Here is a 14,433-nt window from a genome sequence, read left to right on the forward strand (position 1 = left end):
ACATGTATGGAATGAGCTGCCAGAGGATGTGGTGGAGGCTGGTACAATTGCAACATTTAAGAGGCATTTGGATGGGTATATGAATAGGAAGGGTTTGGAGGGATATGGGCCGGGTGCTGGCAGGTGGGACTAGATTGGGTTGGGATATCTGGTCGGCATGGACAGGTTGGACCGAAGGGTCTGTTTCCATGCTGTACATCTCTATGAAGGACTAATTTGGACAATATTTTACACTAATCCTACTTGACTGTTACCATCCATGAGCTTTTCAAAGTTGTGAGGTTTCCTGCCTCTACTTTCTCCCAGGCTGTGCATTCCACATTCCGATCACCCTATGGATGAAAAAGGGTGTACACTAGGTAAAATCAGCATTATTTGAAGTTAGTTCATTCGTCGTGCTAATAACAGCAGGGAACAAGCTTTTCTTGAACATGCTGGTGTGTGTGTGTGTGTGTGTGTTCAAACTTCTGTATCTTCTGCCTAATGGAAGAGATTGTAAGAGAGCATTGCCATGGTGCGATGCGTCTTTGATGTTGGCAGCCTTTCCGCAACAACCGGCTGTGTAAATGGAGTGCGTGGCTGAAAGGTTGGCTTCCTTGAGAGTGTGGGCTGTGCGAACAACCTTCTGTAGTTTCTTACGGTCCTGAGTGGAACAATTGCCATATCAGGCTGTTATGCACATGGATAGTTTGCTTTCAGTGATACATCTGTAAAAGTTGGTGAGGGTCTTGTGGACATGCCAAATTTTCTGAGCCTGAGGAAGAAGAGATGTTGTGCCTTTTGACCATAGCATCTACATGGTAAGTCCAGGACTGGTTGTCAGTTAAAGCGAACAACAGAAGCCTATCCAGCTAAAATGCTGCAACTCCATCAGTGTCGATTCAATGGGCCGAAGACTTGTCTTTACTATATGATTATATAACACAAACGTTCATCTGAAAAATGGCAGATCAGGAATTTTCGGTTTAAAATCTTTTAATTTTTTATCGATAGAAAAATTATCCAATAACCAATTATCTAATTTCAGAGTGATAAGTAGTTGGCTGGTACATCACAGAAGGAAGCAATGGTGCCAATTGAGTCTATGCCAGATCACTCTTTTCCAATGGATATTTTTTCTATTTAAGTTTTTTTCCAGTTCTCCATTAAAAGCTACTATTGGATCTGCTTCCAACACATTCCTGAACATATCTTGATGCATTAAATAATTTTGATTCACCTTCTTTGCATCACCTTTGAATTGATACTTGGTAACTGACCTTCCTGCTACTGAAGACACTTTCTCCCTAATGGTTCTTCAAAACTCATAATTTTGAACACTTGCATTAAATTGTCCTTTAACCTGCTATACTCTAGGAAGAACAAACTAACCCTCTCGAGTTAGTCCACAATAATGAAGTGCTTCAACTCTCATATGTGCTACATGAATTTACAATAGACTAAAATGATATGAAAAACAGGAAGTATGCCTTTGTAAGCAAGCTGAAGATTGACAAGTTTTTTTTTCTTATTCACAGCATTTCTTTTTAAAAGCCTGATGTAGACATGATTTTTATGTCTACAATACCTTACTTCCTGTTGTCACATTTTGACCTCCTTTCTCATTAATTTTTGACCTGTGAAGAAGGGTCACTGGACTCCGAGCATTAACTCTGTTATCTCTCCATAGATGCAGTCAGACCTCTGGCTTTCTCCAGATATTTCTGTCTTTGTTTCAGGTCTCCAGCATCTGTCATTCTTTATTTTATATTATTGCATTGCACTAGAAATTCATGTGCCCTGAATTTTGGAAGTGGGGACCCTGATTCAGAACTTGTTCACCCCAATTGGAAGCAAAGTGGTCAGGAAGTAAAACTTGTGGCCACAAGTGGTCCCTGTGCTGTACTGGATATTCAGTTTCTTTAGCAGTCCATAGCGAACTAGTAGCATTGTAAGCAGGTGCTGTAGGTAACTTACCCTTTTACAATAATAGGAAGGTTTCAGCAATACACTGCGGGATGCTGGAGAGTCATAGAAACATTGATGGAGAAGAAGGGACTCCTGGCAATGGAAAGATCTCCAAGTTTTAGTGACATCACCCTTGAAATACTGGTCAGAGAGGTGGAAACTGAAGACTGAATCTCTTCAGAGAACAGCAGAATGGCTTAGTGCAAATCGTAGCTTCCAGAATATGGTAGCAGATCCAGCAAGTGTAATGAGCTCTCTCAGATGGTCAAGGTTAGTCAATTCATCTGCACCTCACATCTTACGCCTCTTAGATTGCAGCTATTCAGTATGTTAGGTACATCCTAATTCCAGTAATGTAGTCAGATAATCTCACCACTCTCTTCCAGGGGAAGGCCACATGAAAGTAGACACAAGGGACTGCCAGAGGAACAGAATGCATCCATCATCCTTGAGAAGATGATTGTAAGACTATGGACATTAGTGCCACCAAGTTAGTACCACCTGATGCTGCCAAGGTCATCCATGGTAAGCTTCTACATTTTCCACACCAGCTGAAGTGACCAGAGACTTCCTGATTTCCTCCATACCCTACACCTTTCCTTGATACTTTTGTACTTTCAGGTAGTCAAGAACTGCCTCTGAGGAAGAAGCAACATTGTTTGATCCTGCACATACAGCGTCTAGCTCAGCTATTGGCACCATGCGTACCTTGAGGCTAGTATGGAGTTGATGTTGGCATATGGTGAGTAGCTAGGCACAGCCTACAGTCAGGCTGGTTAGGTATGGTCAGTTCATGTGCAAGCTCCCCAGAGAGTGATGTCACACACCAGTTATGCCACAGGGAGCTCAGATGGTGACCCCATTGTGACGAACTATGAGAAGGTACTGGGAACTGTACACCAGTATGTTTAGTGCATTGGTAGATTTCCCAAGCAGCTTAATGTTGCTGTCTAAAAGTATTTTACTGCGGATGCTGAAAATCTGAAGTAAAAACCGAATGCTGCAGGTCTGACGGCATCTGTGGAGAGAGAAACAGAATTAACATTTCGAGTCCAGTATGACCTTTTCAGAACAGTTCTGAAAAAGTCATACCAAACCCAAAAAGTTAACTCTCTGCAGTTGCTGCCAAACCTGCTGAGTTTCTCCAGCATTCTGTCTGTTTTTGCCTCCTGTCACTGACCAGATGTTTGGGGCAGTCCAGTTCCAATGTGGTAGAGTGCTTGGACACATTCTTTCTATTAGAAGTAGTAGATACTCTATAACAGCACATGCTAACCAATAGTGAACAAAATTCTGGACATTGTTTAGTTGCAATTATAGCACAGGCAGAGGCCTCCTGCCATCTTGGGAAAGCATGCAGTCCCAGACTCATGTCATTCACGCACAAAGTGGACATTGATCTTGGTGCTTAATACGTTCCAGGAAATTATAACAATTGTTCAAGTGCAACATAAGGGAATAGTAGTATCAATGTGGAGCCTGAAATTTCCTCCTTTTCTCATGCTAGTAAAGTTCATGCTACTCTGCCAGTGCCCCTGCTGTTGTCTCTTGGCCAGCCCAGCTCAGACTGCTATCACTTGTTGTGTGGTGGCGCAATCCAGTTCTGCATCTGAAACTGGTCAAGTGCACTTTGCAAGGCCATTTACAATATCCACAGCCTTCCATCAATTGCAGCTCCTGGAGTGGCACTGCTTAGAAGGACTAACAGATGCAATGTTCCTGCAAAACAGCGCAAAGAGAATGTGTTATTTACATATCGGTTGAAAATGTTGTCTACTGAAGGTTTTTACTGTTGATCTTTATTTAATAATGTTGGTCAGGTGAAGATTTTGATTGGAATTCTGAAACAGATGCAGTGGTGTTGCCTTGCAAATGTAGGTTAATTTCAAGCAAAGCAAATCCCAAAATCCGCTTCAACAAAAACAAATTGCTTGTGAAACTCAGCAGATCTGGCAGCATCTATGGGGAGAAAGCAGCGTTCAAATCCAGTGACTCTTCAGTAGAATGCAAATTCCTCTTGTCTAATTGCACTGATAGATGTGGTCACCTCCTTTCCTCATTCCTCCGCTTCCTGCCCTTAAAATCCAGGGAGGTTGCAGCTGGGCCTTCAGAATTGTATGGTTGCGTAGAATATAGTACGCAATCCTAAACACAAACATCCTTTCAGGTCTGTATTTCAGAGATTTCCATCCCTGCCCCAAGCAGCCAAGCTTTTGCTTTAAAAAAGTGATTGCATGCTCCACAGTGTTGTACATAGAGCTACTCTTTCATTAAAGGCCATTTAACCTCTAAATTAGTGAAATAAAGGAAACCCTGAGCCATATGCAGCAGAGGGAGCTCCTAACTCTGAGCAGCCACCTGTGTTTTGTCTTTTGGATGCAAAGGCAGTGGGAATTACTACTCTATTTGTTGATGGGATGTGAGTACAACCAGCTAGGTGAACTTTTATCACGTATCCCTAATTGTTTACAGTTAAGAATAAACCACATTGTGGGTCAGAAGTCATATGTGGGCCGGACCAGGTAAAGGTGGCATATTTCCTTCGTGAAAAACCAGGTGGATTTTTAATGACAAATGATGATGGCTGCATGGTCACCATTAGCCTTGTGTTTTTATAATTGAATTCACATTTTGCCCTCAACAATGACGGGATGCAAAACTGTATCCCCAGAGCATCAGCTGGTATTTGGATTGCTAATCCAGTAACATCGCCACTTTGCAACTGTCTCCCCAAGTCATGGGATAAAAGAATAATTATTGCTGTCAGCACATTTACCAAGGCCTCGCACCAACTGTGTATTGACTGAATCGCAGTATTATCCCCATCGTCATCAGAGACCTGCAGCCACTTGTGTACAGCAGATGACGCCTGAATTGTCAGAAAGCCCACTATCTCAACAAATTGAAATGCTTTTTCATCTTGTAAGAAGTGAATGACATCCTTTTTTTTTCTGCACAAAGCTTCTGTAACATCCCTGATGGTTCTGTGTACTACAGATTGTGACACCACCTGGAAGGATCCCACAGCATTAAATGTGATGGTGTCTGTTCTTTACAGCCATTTTATGCTATTTAAGGTCCTAGATCCACATGAAGGAGACAGCACTTCTGTGACAAAAAACCTCCAAAGGTGCTGTTCTTGTGGTGAACCTAAAAGTTGTTTGTGGGTAGCACCTTGTCCCTGACTCCCCTCCTTGAATATTCCTTGGCATGTTCTGCTCTTGTTTCAAAGAAAGCAAGAGCCACAATACTCACTCGTTCAATGCCAATACACAGAAATGTGATATTCTATCTACCTGCAATCAGCAAAATAAGTCAAGAAACGTCTTCCAGCAACTCACCACAGTGCTTTCACGAAATTTGCCTGAACAAAAAGTATGAAGCACTTCATCTCCTACTTGTAAAGTGAGCCTTTGAACAACACCACAACAGGGTCCATCTTTCTCTATAACTCTTGTTATAGGAGTGCATAAGGACAACGCTGCCAGCACATTTTCGACCAATATTTTTCAACCTAGCATTACATCAGCCCACTGGCATCACTAACGCCATCATATATTTTCAGTGTCTTTGGGCACACATGTGGGATGTGTATATCACCAGTTCAGTTACACTGAGCACAGTGGTCTCCTGTGCTCTACATCATTCTGAACTTTACAATACCTTAGCTTCCAATGACTGCAACATCAAATTCAGGAGGTATCTGTGCCCCACTGCACTTTGTAGTCATTACTTGTTCAGTGATTTTGGTGGTCCAGTGCACTTGCTCAGCACAATACATGGACACGAATAACTGACCTGGAAACCAGATCTGCCTGATACTGTGACCTGCTCTGTTTCTCATTCCAGTTTGGAACTGGGAAAACAATTTAAAGAAAGTGTTATTGCTATCTCCAAAAGGAGCTTGGACCATCTCAAGATCTTCCCCCAACTGCCCCTCCTGAAGCTAGCAGGTGTCCTGTATATCACGTCCAATGCTTTCTCAGCAAACCTGACTTAGAAGTGTAGCTGGGGCAAACAATGAGATGAGAAATTATTTTGTAGATGGTAAGTTCTATTGATAAATGTTTTGGGCCAATTCTGAGCCTGTTTGGTGGGATTAATAGATTTCTTTTCTCACTTTGGCGATCAGGGCTCTCCTATTCCATTGTGATATTTGAGTGATTAGGCACCCAAATATATTTAAACTCCAGTTAATGACTTTTTAAAAAGCTTTTATGAGATGAGGGAATTGTTGGTGAGGCCATCACTTGTTGCTAATCCCCAATTGCCTTTGACTTGTTAGGTCCTTTCAGAGGATGGCTAAGAATCAAAAACATTACGTCTGGAGTTATATGTAAGTCAGACCAGGTAAGAAAGAGAGTTCTCTTCTCTTCCTGAAGAGAATCTATGAACCAGGTGGGTTTTTACAGCAATCATGGTATATCAATGTTTGTTTTCATGGTGACCACACCTGTGACTGTCTTTAAATTCCAGATTTTATTAACTGAATTTAAATTTTACCAACCACTGCGGTGAGATTTGAACTCATGTCACCAGAGCATTACCCTGGGCCTATTCAATAATGAATTAAAAAGGATGATGTTCTGCCTTCCCTTAAGTATTTCTCAAGGATCTTCTTAAAAATACTTAAAAATTGCTGAAATATTACTCCGTGTAGAGTGCTGAGTTTGATCTCCTCAACTCTAGATACTTACCGTTATGTTACTGATAGGGAAAAGTTTTTTCATCCCAAGAACTGAAGAGGCCATGCAATGCAGTGAATGATTGGAATTAAGAGTGCACTGCCTGATTGGATGTTAGATGCAGCTTTAATAATACTATTTTAATAAGAAATTTGATTTAATACTTCAAGGAGAGCAAAGCTACAGACCTATAGGGAAAGAACAGGAATAAGAGGATTCTTAGAGCACGGAAACAGGCCCTTCAATCCAACTTGTCCATGCTGACAAGATTTCTGAAATTAATATAGTCCCATTTGCCAGCATTTTGCCCATATCCCTATAAACCCTTCTTATTCATATATCCATCTAGATGCTTTTATAAGTGTAATTGTACCAGCCTCCACTTCCTCTAGCAGCTCATTCTATACACACACCACCCTCTGTGTGAAAATATTGCCCCTTGGGTCCCTTCTAAATCTTTCCCCTCTCACTCGAAACCTATGCCCTCTAGTTCTGGACTCTCCCACCCTGGGGAAAAGACCTTGTCTATTTACCTTTCCCATGCCCTTTGTGATCTTAAAAACCTCTATACAGTCACCCCTCAGCCGCTGACACTCCAGGGAAAACAACCCCAGCCTGTTCAGCCTCTCCCTATAGCTCAAATCCTCCAACCCTGGCAACATCCTTGTAAATCTTTTCTGAACCCTTTCAAGTTTCACAACATCCTTCCTCTAGGAGGGAGAACAGAATTCTTATTTGAGAGTTAGCACAGATTCAATGGGAAGAACCTTCCAGGTTTGATTGTGCACCACCATTCATGATTAGATGTGGCAGGACTGCAGATTCTGAACCTCATCTGTCATTTTGTTATCACTTGCTCATGCTGTTTGGCATGCAAGTAGTCTTTTTGTAACTTCACCAGGATAACACCATTTTTAGATCTGCCTGGTATTAGTCCTGCTATGTTGTCCTGTATGGTAGTATTGAGTGAGGGATATGCTGGGCCATGATTATGTTGGAGTACAAATCGGCTGCTGCTGATGGCCCACAGCACTGCATGGGTGTCCAGTCAAAATGAGATTAAAGATCAGCCCATTTAGTGTGGTGATAGTCAGCACAACATGATAAAGGGCATTCTCAGTGTGAAGGTGGTCACTGTTTATGGTCATGGATATATTCATCTGCAGCAGGCTGATTGGGGAGAATGAGGTCAAGTATGTTTCTCCCTCTCCTTGGCTGCTTCATCACCTGTTGCAGGCTTAGATTAGCAGAAACATTCTTTAGGACTCAATCAGCTTGGTCAGTAATGTTGCTGACGGATATTGAAGTTCCCACCCAGACTGCATTTTGTGACCTTGCCATCTTTGGTGCTTACTCCAAGTGTTGTTCAAGATGACGGAGTACTGATTCATCAGCTGAAGAAGGAAATGGTATCATAATCAGAAGATTTCCTTGCCCAATTTGACCTGATGCCATGAGCCTGTCTGGGGTCCAGATTCAATATTGAGTCCTATACACTACTGTACCACCATTATTACTGGTTGTGTCTTGCTGGTGGGACAGGGATTGTAAAGATGTTGTCTGGGACATTGTGTGTAAGGTATGATTCCATGAGTGTGTCTGTGTCAGGCATTTACAGTCTATGAGAGAACTCTTCTAATTTTGACACAGTTAGTAAGGAAAACTTTGCAGGGTCCATAGGTCATCTTGTTATTGCTGTGTCTGTTGCCTTAGTTAAATCCGGGTAGTTTGCCGGTTTAATTCTTTTTTCCTTTCCAGTGATTGCTAAAACTGAGAAGCTTGCTTGGCCATTTCAAAGGATAGTCATCCATATTGCTGTGGCTTTGGAGTGACATGTAGGCAAGATCAGGTAAGGATGGGAGTTTTCTTCCCTAAAGTACATTAGCAAATCAGATGGATATTTACAACAATCGACTATGATTTCACGGTCATCATTAGACTTTCGATTTCAGCCTCTAATTGAATTCAAATTCCACCATCTACCTTGGCAGGATTTGAACCTGGGATCCAAAAACATTACCTGGATCTCTCCAATACTAGTCTAGTGTCAATGCCATTATACTATTACCTCCCCATAAGAATCTTCAACAACCTTCAGCCAGAAATGCTGAGTAGATGATCCATCCCTGCCTCCCTTGGGGTCCCCTGCATCACAGATGCCAGACTTCAGCCAATTAGATTCACGGCCAGTGAAACTGGAAACTGCAAAGGCCATAACAACCTTCTGGCAATTGTATTAAAGGGCAGTATTCCAGAATCTGCCACCCGACCAAATTGCAAAATTGTTCAGGTATTCTGTATTCAAAAAAGCGGGATAGATCCAGCACAATCAATTATCACCCCATCAGTCTACTCTTCGCAATCAGTAAAGTGATGAAATGTGTCTTCAACGTGGCTATGAGGTAGAATTTGCTTACAAAAACCTCAACTTGAGTTCCAGCCAGGGCGAGCGAACTCCTACCCTAATTGTGGCCTCAATACAAACATAGACAAAAGAGTTAAATGCCAGGGGTGAAGTGTGTGTGGCTGCCCTTAACATCAAGATCATATTTGACTATATGTGGTATCAAGAAGCCTTAGCGAAGCTGAAGTCAGTGGGAATCGGGAGAAAATCACTCCATTGTTTGGTGATTGTAATTCAGTCATGTCAGTTCCAGAATGTCTGCAAGAGTTCCTTATGGACCTAAATATCTTCACCTGCTTCATCAAGGGTCTTCCCTCCATCATAAGGTCAGAAATGGAGATTGTGCAATCAGCAGCAAATATGTTCAGTGCCATTTGTGACCCTTCTGATATTGAATCACTCTATGTCCAAATGCAGTAAGACCTGGGCAGTATCTAGGTTTGGGCTAACAATTGGCAAGTAATATTTGCACCACACAAGTGCCAAGCAATGACCATATCCAAAAAGACAGAATCTGACTATCATCCTTGACTTTCAATACATTATCATCACTGAAACACCCATTGTCAACCTCCTGGGAGTTACCATTGACCAGAAATTGAACTAGACTAGCCATATAGGTCATATTACTGAAAATGTGTTGCTGGAACAGCGCAGCAGGTCAGGCAGCATCTAGGGAACAGGAGAATCGACGTTTCGGGCATAAGCCCTTCTTCAGGAATCGTTGTAAGTACTGGTTGTCCTGCTTGGGTCCAAATTTTGTTGGTCGGAACATAGTCCGGAGTCCGTGCGGGATTCCGTAGGCAGGTGCTGAGGAAGGAGATGTGGCTGTGGTAGCGAGTCTGTTTGAGAATGTGGCTGAAGAGCTTCTGTGCAGAGGAGATGACTTGGGGTGTGCAGTGAGAGAGAGACCCACTGAAATCTTTGTAGCGGGAGGAAGAGAGCTTCTTCAAGGAAGGCATCCTTGTAAGAGGATTCGCAGTAGGTTAAAATCTTCGAGGAGAAAGTGAGGTCTGCAGATGCTGGAGATCAGAGCTGAAAATGTGTTGCTCGAACAGCGCAGCAGGTCAGGCAGCATCCAGAAAACAGGAGAATCGATGTTTTGGGCATAAGCCCTTCAGGAATCCTGAAGAAGGGCTTATGCCCGAAACGTCGATTCTCCCATTCCCTGGATGCTGCCTGACCTGCTGCGCTGTTCCAGCAACACATTTTCAGCTCTGATCTCCAGCATCTGCAGACCTCACTTTCTCCTTCATATAGGTCATATAAGTAACTGCTGCAGCCCAAAGTCTATACACCATCTGTAAGGCATAAGCCACATGCTCTCCACTTGCCTGGATGAATTCATCTCCAACAGCAATCAAGATGCTTACCCGGAGGACTCAATGTTGAGTTCTCCAATTTCAACTAACTAACCTCCCTCCCCATCCCCTGACTCCCTTCGCAGCCCCTCCCAGCCACCAACTGGGTTCATTCCTCCCATTGACCAACCGGGTCGTACCCTTTACCTGTCCCCACTTCACCACCCTGCCCCCTGCCTCCTCCTTTATCTGCAGCTCCCCCACACCCACTCCGTCCTGAAGAAGGGTTACACCTGAAACGTCAACTTCTACACCTCCTGATGCTGCCTGGCTTACTGTGTTCTTCCAGCCTCCTGCCTGTCTACTTTGGATTCTAGCATCTGTAGTTTTTTTGGTCTCTATTCAGGACAAAGCAGCCTGCTTGATTGTTACCACATCCACAAACGTTCATTACTCCCTTCACCAATGCTCAGTGTGTGCAAGATACATTGTAGAAATTCACCAAAGGTCCTTGGACTGTACCTTCCAAAGTCACAACTAATAGCATCTGGAAGGACAAGGGTATTCTAAAGGGCATTAAGGTGGACAAGTCCAATGGAATCTATCCCAGGTTACTGCGGGAAGTGAGAAGGGAAATAGCTGGAAAAGATACCTTTGCAGCATCCTTGAACATGGGTGAAGTCCCGGAGGACTGCTAATGTCCCCTTGTTTAAGAAGGGTAGCAGTGATAATCCAGGTAATTATTGATCATTGAGCCTGACGTCAGTGATAGGGAATCTGCTGGAGAAGATACTGAGGGGGATAGGATCTATTTACATTTGGAAGAAAATGGGCTTATCAGCGATAGGCAACATGGTTTTGTGCAGGGAAGGTCATGTCTTATCAACTTAATAGAATTCTTTGAGGAAGTGACAAAATTGATTGATGAAGGAAGGGCTGTAGATGTAATATATATGGACTTCAGTAAGCTGTTTGATAAGGTTCCCCATGGTAGGCTGATGGGGAAAGTGAAGTTGCATGGGGTTCAGGGTGTACTAGCTAGATGGATAAAGAACTGGCTAGGCAGCAGCAGACATAGTAGTAGTGAAAGGGAGTTTCTCAAACTGGAGAACTGTGACCAGTGATGTTCCATAGGGATCCATATTGGGACGATTGTTATTTTTGATATACATAAATGAACTAGAGGAAAGTATAGGTGATCTGATTAACAAGTTTGTAGATGACACTAAGATTTGTGGAGTAACAGATAGTGAAGGGAATTGTCAGGGAATGCAGCAGAATATAAATAGATTGGAGAGTTGGGCAGAGAAATGGCAGATGGAATTCAATCCTGGCAATTGCAAGGTGATGCATTTTGGAAGATCCAATTAAGAGCGGACTATACATTAAATGGAAAGGCCCAGGGAAAATTTATGTACAGAGAAATCTGGGTCTTCAGGTCCATTGTACCCTGAAGGTGGCAACACAGGTCAGTAGTGTGTTCAAGAAGGCATGCGACATCCTTTCCTTCATCGGACAGGGTGTTGAGTACAAGAGTTGGCTGGTCATATTGCAGTTGCTTTTGGAATACTGCGTACAGTTCTGGTCGCCACATTACCAAAAGGATGTGGATGCTTTGGAGAAGATGCAGAGGAGGTCCACCAGAGTGTTGCCTGCTATGGAGGGCGCTAGCTATTTAGAGAGGTTGAGTAGATTAGGATTAATTTCATTAGAAAGATGGAGGTTGAGGGGAGACCTGATTGAAGTCTACAAAATCATGAGGGGTATAGACAGGGTGGATAGCAACAAGTTTTTTCCCCCAGAGTGGGGGACTCAATTACTAAGAGTCATGAGTTCAAGGTGAGAGGGGAAACGTTTAGGGGAGATATGCATGAAAAGCTCTTTACACAGAGAGTGGTGGTGCCTGGAACACATTGCCAGTGGAGGTGGTAGAGGCGGCCACAATAGCATCATTTAAGATGTATCTGGACAGATACATGAATGGCAGGGAGCAGAAGGATACGGATCCTTAGAAAATAGGCAACAGGTTTAGACAGAGGATCTGGATTGGTGCAGGCTAGGAGGGCCAAAGTGTCTGTTCCTGTGTTGTAATTTCCTTTGTTTCTTGTTGGCAGCAGATGCATGGGAACTCCACCAGTAAGTTCTCCCCCAAACCACCCGCTATCTTGATTTTGGATCAAAATCTACAAACTCGCTTATCCTTTCCAGATCTATTCTGTCAAGACCTCTCAATGTTGTTTTCAATCGAGTTACCTGTTTTACGCTTCTGAACACCAGCAGATACAAACCTAACCTATCCAACCTTACTCCAAAATATTAGTCTGATATACCTTTGTAAATATGTTGGAGGCAGTTCAGCATTCTTCCTTAACTTAGGGGAACACAGTAATGTCAATGTGATGTCACCAGTGCTCTATATAACTGAAGCATAACCAGTTATTTTTGTATTCATTTGCTCTTGTAATAAATAGTCACATTCTATTAATTTTCCTAATTAGTTTCTGTACTTGTGATTCATGAGGACTAGGCACTAGGACACCTAGATCCCTATGCATTCTCAGAGTTCTACAATCCCTTACCATTTAGATAGTTTCCTGCCGAGGGGTTAAAAAAAAAACTATCATTAGTAAATTTGACAAACATTTTTTTTGTCTCTTCATGCAAGTCATAACCTAAGTTGTTACAGTTTGTTATACAATCCCATTATTCCTTGCCAACCTGAAAAAGACCTATTTATGCCTACTGTCTGCTTCCTAATAGCTAGCCAAACTTATATCTATGCCAATATGCTTCTCCCTACACCAAGGTGACAGTGCCTCATGAAGCAGAAACCATTTTCCCATAAGTCTTTTGAGCTGGCTAACCTGATTTGCCCTATGCCAGTTGGCTCAGGTAAAATCCAGTGATTATAGCTTTTAATTTGCTTCTTAAGTTAGCACCTCATTGTTCATAATGTACAGAACCACCTCCCTTGCCATGCCAATGCTTCTTGTACTTCCATGGGCCATCATGACTGGATCCTCTCCTCCCATTACAAGTTATTCTTCATCACTAACCAGATTTCCTGAACTTTACCACCATGTAAGCAACACAGCCATTTGGACTCCTGCTCTTTGTTTCAGAGAGCAGTGTGAATCCCTTTCACAATACTATCACCACTTGAATGACCTCCTGTACTATGTTGGAATGGTCAGTTAAGCAACTGTAAAGACGAAAGCTCCTGTACTTCTGCTTCCTGTATCCCCTTATTAGCTTCATTTGCAGTCACACTCTTCTGTCCTTGTACACTGACCAAATCAGATGACCTAATCCCAAAAACAGGTGCACCTGCCTCCTGGTAAAGAATGGAAGTAACTTTCTCCCTCCTTGATGCATTGCAATGTCTGTAGTTCAGACTTCCTCAGTTCAAACTTTGAACTGAAAATGCACAAACCTTGAACACTTGCTGATGTGTTTGCTCTGATCCAAACTGCCATCCAGGAACTCTCATCTACTAAAGCTGTGACTCATCACCCATTCTGCCAGCCTTAATGTGTTCCAATTAACTACTTAATTATGTTAATTATACATTTACTTATACTTTTATATATCTTATTAGCTTTATACCAGTTGCCATGCTATGTTGAACATTTGGCATAGAAACTGAACAGGTTTTTCATTATTGCTTCACTTGCTGGATGCCATAAATCTTGTGTTGCAGATATGTTCTTACAGTCAGCCAGTTCAGTTAGTAATGGTGCTAATGAGCCATTCTTGGTGATAGACAGTAGAGTCCCCAGATTCAGTACTTCTTCCAGGTGATGTTCACGATGGTAGTGTATACATTCACCATTTGACCCGATGTCAAAAGAGGCAGGGAGACAATAGTGATCAGAGGTTTTACTATCCATGTTTGACTTGACACTGAGACTTCATGAGGTCCAGAGTCAATATTGAGAACTCCCATGACACCACCTCCCACCTGTGCACGACAGTGCTATCACCTCTGGTCAGTCTGACCACCAGTGAGACAGGACATACCTAGATCATGGTGCCAAATACTCTATTGTTTGTAAGGTATGATTCTATGAATAAAGTCTGTCAGATAATTGCTTGA

At 42.6% G+C, this 14,433-nt stretch overlaps 1 long non-coding RNA gene across 4 annotated transcripts in view; it reads left to right on the forward strand.

The window, feature by feature from the left end:
* The window catches only part of LOC122565192, a 39,465-nt gene that overhangs the window by 9,363 nt on the left and 15,669 nt on the right, over positions 1 to 14,433 (forward strand). For 2 of the 4 annotated variants that reach the window (XR_006316106.1, XR_006316108.1), the window contains exons 1-4: positions 139 to 2,472; positions 2,569 to 2,689; positions 6,233 to 6,297; positions 8,391 to 8,481. This is a non-coding gene — a long non-coding RNA (uncharacterized LOC122565192). Of the gene's footprint in view, positions 1 to 138; positions 2,473 to 2,568; positions 2,690 to 6,232; positions 6,298 to 8,390; positions 8,482 to 14,433 lie in introns of those variants that run through there. The other 2 variants (XR_006316107.1, XR_006316109.1) reach the window with 2 other exon arrangements.

Source organism: Chiloscyllium plagiosum, chromosome 31, assembly GCF_004010195.1.
Source record: "Chiloscyllium plagiosum isolate BGI_BamShark_2017 chromosome 31, ASM401019v2, whole genome shotgun sequence".
Taxonomy (NCBI): Eukaryota; Metazoa; Chordata; class Chondrichthyes; order Orectolobiformes; family Hemiscylliidae; genus Chiloscyllium; species Chiloscyllium plagiosum.